Here is an 8,695-nt window from a genome sequence, read left to right as displayed (position 1 = left end):
GGCTGTCATTCCCACTAAAGTAGAAATTCCTTCCCTAAGGATCATACAAGAAGCTGAGCTCGACGGTGCAGAGTGGGTAAAAATTCATTATGAGCAACTAGCCTTTATAGAAGGAAAGAGAATGAATGTAGTTTGCCATGTTCAATTCTATCAGAACAGAATGTCCAGAGCCTTTAACAAAAGAGACAAGCTGAGACAGTTCACACCGGGGCAGCTGGTGTTAAAGAAAAAATTTCTACATCAAGATGAAGCCAAAGAGAAGTTCTCTCCCAACTGGTAGGGTTTATATATGGTTCACCTAGTTCTGACATGAGGAGCCCTCATACTTGCAGAAATGGACGGAGAAGTCTGGCCAAAGCTGATCAATTCAGATACAGTCAAGTGTTACTCTGTGTAATATTTATGCTTTCCTTATATGATGTAAATTGAACTACGGTTGACCTGATTCCCATTTAAGAGGGGATATGTAGGCAGCCCTATGGGTTCGGTCACAATTCAATAAAAATTTTATTTTCCCCGAAAATTGGAAACTGGGGCAGAATTTTGAGGAGGACCCTCAAAATTCCGAAGTAATTTCAGTCGATCGTCGCACGAGCAACAGCCAGAAATGTCAACCCATCAAACTAGGGTAGAATTTTGAGGAGGACCCTCAAAATTGCATGAGCAGGAGAGGTCGCAATGTCTTAAACTACGTCGCGATCGTCGGGTCATCTAAAAATTATTTTAATTATACACTTATGTCATACTTTTATAAAATCATGCATGATTACTATTAAAACTGCTTTGTTTAGCAGCGCTACCCCAATGATATAGATGATATCACCGGACCAAAGCCGAGAAAGTCAAGCAAAGCCAGCGGGGATACGAACTAACCTTCCCCCTTACAAAACTCACGATTTTTCTTTGGATGCAGGCACTAGGATTGCGAAATCATTAAACATACCATACGCCCATGGAACAAACCTTGTTCAAAGAATACAACTCTTTGAACCGTCGCACTTGCTATCAGCACACACAAGTAGTGCTCTGTAGTCACAATGCTCCCAGTAATCACAATGCCGCAATCTGCTATCAGCTAAGAAAACTCTACTATCATTCGTTATTTTATTCTTGCATAAGGCTACCATTCTTCCTTCCGTGGTTAAACTCTACCTCCATCTGCATTCACATTGCATAAGGCTACCATTCTGCTTTCCTAGACTAAACGTTGTCTCCATCTGTATTCGCATTGCATAAGGCTACCATTCTGCCTTCTAATTTGCATAAGGATATTATTCTGCCTTCCAACTTGTATAAGGCTACTATTCTGCCTTCCAACTTGCATAAGGCTACCATTCTCCCTTCCGAGACCAAATGTTGTCTCCATCCGCATCTGCATTGCATAAGGCTACTATTCTGCCTTCCAATTGCATAAGGCTACCATTCTGCCTTCCGAGACTAAATGTTGTCTCCATCTGCATCTGCATTGCATAAGGCTACTATTTTGCCTTCCAATTTTCATAAGGCTACTATTCTACCTTCCAATTTGCATAAGGCTACCATCCTGCCTTCCAATTTGCATAAGGCTACCATCCTGCCTTCCAATTTGCATAAGGCTACCATTCTGTCTTCCGAGACTAAGATCTGTCCCCATCTGCATTCTTGCATAAGGCTATCGTTCTGCCTTCCGAAGTTAAGCTCTACCTCTCTCTGCATTCGTACCTTTGCATAAGGCTATCATTCTACTTTCTGAGGCTAAGCTCTGCCTCCCATTTTCTTCAAAATTAAGCGTCATCTCAAGCACTATTTATTTCGCTTCTCTTACGGGCTACGCTCTGCCCTTCAATTGGCAAGACTAAGCTTTGTCTTGTCCGCATCATACTACTGCATCTTTCCTGAAATATTACCAATTCATCCAAAGGCATCATCGTTCGGAGGCACCATCTTTATAGCCCGAGAACACCATATCATGGTCTAAGGATCTCTCTCAATCTTTTGCATATCATTATTCAAAGGCGTCATGGTTCGGAGTCACCATCCTCATAGACCGAGAACATCATTTCATGGCCTGCGAATATTTTATCATACGCTTCATGGCCCAAGACATCATGGTCAAAGGACGTCATTCCTAACCGTCCAAAGATAGCATTCATGGTCCGATAGGAATTTGCATCATGCTTAAGTTTATGCACAGTATACGCTTGTATTGTTTCTAATTGCTGGTAAACAGGTGAGCAACGACCAACCCGACAAAAGCTGTTCCACTCTAGTTCCCTGAGCCATATCAAACCTTAACCATTCCTGTAAACCGTTCACTCACCCAGCCCTAGATATTGCGTCCGTTCTTGAAAGGTCTTCATCGGTACACTCCGCCGATGGATCCCGAATTACATACGGCCCGATTCCTATAAAACCAGGGATATGTAGGAAACTCAGAAGCCAGGGTGCAACCTAAATCTTCTTCAAACCGTTTCGCTCAGTCAAAATTGGTCATCATATCTTTACCCGACAACTCTTTCATCCTTCCTGGATAAAGAGGGGCAGCTGTTGATACCCAATTTTTCCCTATATCTTTTAAATATGTAAAATAACTTCAAAATATCATATATATGCATATATAAGCATGTCCAAATATTTTATTATTTTTCCATAATTTTTAAGGTTTTAAATTCATTTATTTTCTCCCTTTTTATCCATAAAATCTCAATAATTATTTCCAAAATTATTATTTTGATAAATCATCTATAGGATTTTTATATTTTATGCCAAAATATGGCACAAGTGGTTTTTACATATTTTTACAATTTTATTTAGTATTTTTAAAGCTAAATTACACATAATTACAATATTGGCCCTTTTAAGGTTTAATTATGTTTTGTACGCATAAAATTGGGTCCTATATTTTTAAATTATTATTTATGTGTTATAAATCATTTTAGTATTTTCAATATATTTTTAAAAAACTATTTACTATTTTTTCACAAATTAAAAGGGGAAAAGTGGCAATTTAACTCGTAACCACATTTCGCTTTAAATTATAACCAAATTGAACCCCAATTTCCCCCAGCCCAATTTTAATTTTAACTCGACCCTAACCCTTTTAAAACCAACCCAAACCCGGATCCCCACCTACCCCATTTAATCTAGGTCGTTGATCATTCAGATCAATAGCCACCTTTTCACCTTACCATTTTTAACCCAAAATGACCCCTAACCTAATTCATTTGTTACCAACCCGCCACCCTTGAATCCCCTCTCCTCTCAAACTCTCTCTGAAAATATGAGGCTAACCCTAGACGCCGCCACATAAATCAACCCTAATGCCCTTTGATTCTCACTCAACACATGGATTCCTAAGGCTGTTTGAGACGTGTACTCGTCTCCTATGTCTCCTTGTAGCCTATTTTCGTGATTCCATGGAAAGATCTCAAAGAGTTCTAATCCATATCCTGCACGACTTTTGTCTATGGTCTTTTTCTGGCCATTCATGGCCGATCGAGTCAGATCCATGGCTTTTCCGGCTAGATCGGTAACTTTTCGAAGTTTTTCTCACTTTTCTGGGTTCTCTGAAAGCCTAGCCTTTAAGATCTTTCAATTTTCTTTCAGATCTATCTTAGATCTGTGTATGTTATGAACCTCTTAAGTGTTTTCCTCAAAGTTTTTCCGATTTTTTTCAAAGCAACTCTCCGTCTTCAAAAATTAGAGTTTCTTAAACTCTTTTTAAAAGATCTCTTCTCCGATTTTCAGTGTTGTTTTAGGATTTCAGTATGTTCAAACGGTTTGTTTATGTTCTTCTTCTACCTGGTTCATCGTGCTTAAAACCTTAAGTATTTTGGTTTCATCCGAGTTTTGAAAACTATCTTTGTTTGTCTTGTATGTATATTGGTTTCGACTGAGTTCTTTGTGTTTAGATCCTTTTCTTTGTTTAACTTGACTGATTCTAAAGTTCTTACCTTTTTAACTCAGCTCTATTAAAACCCTAATTTCCTAAAAATTCTTCTCACTTGCTACTGAGAGTTTTTAAAAAGATCCCATTTACCTGTTGCTATATGTTAGACTGTTTCCTTTATTTTTTGTTCTATGTGACTACTTGACTATGTTGACTACTATGCTTTGAGTAGGTTCTTTTACTACTGAGCCTTAGCCTACTCCTGCTACTACTGTATGTTTGTGTTGCTTCTTTTGTCAATATGGTTGGCCTTGCATGACTGATACTCTTGTTCATTCTTCTCTATTTATATGGAGAAGTGCAGAAACATGATTCTTTCTTGATTGATCTTTATTGATTGCGAAGGTTTTCTTATAAAGCCCTAATTCCACCCGTTTGTTTAAATTAATTGATTCCTTTCCTTTATTTGCTGTGATATTGTACCCCTGCTGAATCATTTCCTCAATTAAGTATATTTTGTACTTAGACTCAATTTATTTACTCTATACTTTTAATATCCCCTATATGGTCAGAAATCAATCTTTCTCAAATTGGTTTTCTTTCCTAGATTATTCTTGTCAGTATCCGTTTGAACAGCAATTGCTTGATTAAAGGAAAGTACTTGTATTAATTGATTTTGATTGTGATTATTTCCATATTTTTGTTAAACCTTTACTTGTAACCTTATTTTCTACTCGTTTTCAAAACTATAAATACCTTACCCTCTCTTCTCTAAAGACACGAACAACTGAGTTCAAAATACACACTTATACACTCAAAACTCTCTCTTTCTCTACTGCTGCTTGTGCTACTGCTTTGTCTAGCCAGCTGAAAGCCAAGGCAAGACTGCGGAATCCTACTTGCTTTACCTTTCTGCACTTTGCTTTCTCAACTGGTATGTCCTAGTTTAATGTTAAAGCTTCAATAACAACATGCTTCTTTAATTGTTTCAGTTTCTTTCATTCTTGTCTACTTCTGCTTGTGGTTCTGTTGTGAAACCTGCAGTCAAGTTACATTACTAGCATGCTATAATATCTCCTTCCCCCTTTAGATTAATGCACTCCCATATGTGTGTTTCAAGGCATACTATGTCAGTCACTTATTGTATACTTGTCATCCTATGTCCATATCCCTTCAATGTGCTTATGTTCTTTCTGACTAGCATGTGATAATGTCAGTATCAGCTATTATTGTTCATACCCAACTAGTCCTAAGACCCTTGATAGGGTTATGTGTTTACAGTCAAATGTCTGTGTGTCCCAAATCCCTTGACCCCCTATATGACTACTGATTCTATGTGTGATCCCATCTTGGGAGTTTGAGTTTTGTTTACTACTACAACTGATTTTAATCACCTCTGTCACTGGTTGCTTTCAAAAATGGACTATCAATCCAGCTTTTAAACAAATCCCTTTCAACATGTGTTATGCACTTCCACTATACTATTAGAATCTAGGTTCTGCCCTTTTGTGTGAGCACTCACTCTCTTGGTTATGCAATCTGGGTGTGAGCACTACCCGGGATCCTTTGAGGTCCTTAGGGAACTCTAACACACCCAGATATGAGCAAGGCTTTGGAATAATATTGGCATTGAAGTGGTTTATTACATAACTCAGAGAGGAAGTCATGATCATGCTTCCTATGGTTGTAACTTCTTATTTTTGCACTTCTTTTGTAATTCAATCATTTGGTCTGTAATAATTTGTAAACAAGTATGGGGTTGGCTAGTGAAAAGGGGTGACTATGCATGCTTTAGCTATCAAAAGGGTAGAAAATATGTTATTAGGTTTACATTCCTACTTGTATAATAGAAACCATGCTTAGGACTCATTTCATACAATAGAGATCATGTTCCCTAGGACTTACACTTACTATTTTCAGCATGTCCATTTCACTATCATATCACTTAGAAAATCCTGCGTTAAATGTGTTAATAACCAGTGTTTTTTGTGTTCATGTTCATACTGCCATACACACTTAGAGATCCTGTTTTAGGCTAAACAACACTAACAAACATATCATCTCTGCATATTCTGGAAATCATGTTTTAAACACTGTAATATTTGTGCATATAGAAATCTTACTTAGGATTCTGCATATACATCATTCTGTATCTATGTACATTAGATACCATGTCTTTAGGATTTCATTCATATTCGCTTAAGCACGCTTAGGCTAACTGCGAATGCATAAAAGGAATAAAATATTTTTACTCAGTTTTTTACAAGAAACTGGCCATAATTCTATGTGTTGAACACCTAGAATAGCATGTTTTAGGTAATATAAATAATCTCCAAACCATTTTAATAATTACTGAATATTGCTTACGCCTAGGCAAGCATTAGGTAATTACTTAAATAAAACTGGAGCTGCCTTTGTTTAATTATCAACCGCTACAACCAGCAGGCAGGCCTAATCCGGACTTTTTTTCTGAGTTATATAACGAATCTGGTTCTGACTTAAACACCCTGCTTTAGGATTTTAAAATTCATACCTTAACTGTGTATGAGTCGTGTTGTCTATGTGCACTGTTTGCGGAGGTATAACTGAGCCTTCTATTTGCTTATATTTCCCCTAATTGTAGTTTTATATGTTTTGTATGTCGCCTTAGCATTTTACCTTTGAACCTAAGGGTCAGCCTAGAACCTCCTTTTTATAGGAATAGTAGTCCTAAATTCCTCCGGAATTGATAGGAATGAGAAAGGTAACAGCATGCAATAGAGGTCGAGACCAACCCTCGCTTTAATTACCTTCATAGGGCGGGAAAGAGTAGATATGGATATGATAACCAGTGCGCTAATACCACGTGTATCCCCTCTTCTGAGGAGTGTCATACCGGGTATTGCATTGATGTGATCCATATTACAAACAAACCTAGGACACCCCTTTATTTTTTATAAGTATGCTTAGACTATAACTCTTTTCAAAACCTTGCTTTTATTGTTTTTCAAACACTTGTGTATTTAAACTCAAAATCCCCTATTATTTGAGCCTTTATTTATTTATTTGCTAATTGCACAAATTCACAAAATATTGTCGGGTCGGGAACCACATTAGTGGATCCTGAGGGGTGCCTAACACATTCCCCTTAGGATAATTTCAAGCCCTTACCATATCTCTGGTTATCAAACGTAGTTGTAGTTGGACCTTATAGGTTCCCTAACGCACATTAAAATTGTTAGGTGGCGACTCTTCAAATACCCAATTCCCAAAAGGAAATGAGTCATTATACCCCATGAACATCGAAACCCAGACTTCCTCTCCGCGGAGGGTGAAAAAGGGGGCGCGACAGTTGGGTATTTTTGAAGTTGAGGTTTGGCATCTTGGAATCATTGTTGACGTAAAGTTTATTCTTGTTCTATCTATCTCCCGAATCTTTATATTCATTTACTACATGGTAAAGAAGTCTGTTAAAGCACGATGGGTGATATTGTGCCATTTTATTATTTCATTTATTTATTAATACATAGTGAGGAAGAGAGATAAAGCACGAAGGGTAATGTCGTGCACATTTCTATCTATTATTCATTGTTACATGGGCAAATTGCGAGTAAAAGCACGAAGGGTGATGTCGTACCATATTTATCGTTTCATGGTAAGGTTGAGTGTAAAAGCACGAAGGATGATGACATGCCATATTCATTATTTCATGGTAAGGTTGAGAGTAAAAACGTGATGGGTGATGGGTGATGCAGTGCCATCTTTATTCTGTATGTTTATCCGTCTTTATTGGTTGATGATTTATTTGACTCTCTTGTGTTGTCATACCTGTTGTAGTTGTTGTATCTTGTTCCCCTTTTGCATGTCCCTTGCCAACCGTACATATTAAATCTCTATTTGTTGTTGTTTCATATACATATCTATGTTTGTACAGGTTAAATTGCGTGAGTGTCCTATCATAGCATCGTCACTACCTCGTCGAGGTTAGGATCAACACTTACGGAGTACATTGGGTCGGTTGTACTTATAGTTAGCTCTGCACTTCTTGTGCATTTTTTGGTACCGGTCCCAGCTGTATGTAAGGTGTATCGGCTCAGATTATCACCTTTGGAGATTCGAGGTAGATCTCTTGGCGTCCGCAGACCTTGAAATCCCCTTCCTCTTTCCTTATTTACTGTTCATTTCATTCGAACAGTTGTATTTATTTCAGATTTTATTTGTAAAACTTCTAGTAGCTCGTGCACTTGTGAATCCAGATCCGGGTTGTACGTAGCTATTTTTTGGTTATTTTACCTTTCCGCACATCATTACAGTTTAAATGGGTTTTAATTGTTTGAATTGTTTAAAATGGCATACGAGTTACACTAACGTTGGTTTTGCCTAGCGAGTGATATGTTAGGCACCATCACGGTCCCGAATGTGGGAATTTTGGGTCGTGATGCCAAGACCCTGTTGGAACATACCAACTAGTTCCAAAACATATAACGGACCTACTCGAGGCCAAAAATCACATCAAATATTATAAATTCTAGGAATCGCAACCCAAATCCAAGCCTAAGAAATTATGAACTTCCGAATTCCGAAACTAATGTCGATTCATACCAAAACAACTTCGATTGATTTCAAATTTTGCACACAAGTCATAAATGACATTACGGACCTATTCCAACTTTCGGAATCAGAATCCAACCTCGATAAATAAAATCAACTCCCTATCAAACCTTTCAAAATCTTCCAACTTTCGCCAAACCACGCCGAAATGACCTACGAACCTCCAAATCAACATCATGGAACGCTCCAAAGACCAAAATCACCATACAGAGCTATCGAAACCATCAAAACTCCATT

This window comes from Nicotiana tabacum, chromosome 1, assembly GCF_000715075.1.
Source record: "Nicotiana tabacum cultivar K326 chromosome 1, ASM71507v2, whole genome shotgun sequence".
Taxonomy (NCBI): domain Eukaryota; kingdom Viridiplantae; phylum Streptophyta; class Magnoliopsida; order Solanales; family Solanaceae; genus Nicotiana; species Nicotiana tabacum.
Note: the sequence above shows the minus strand (reverse complement) of the source record.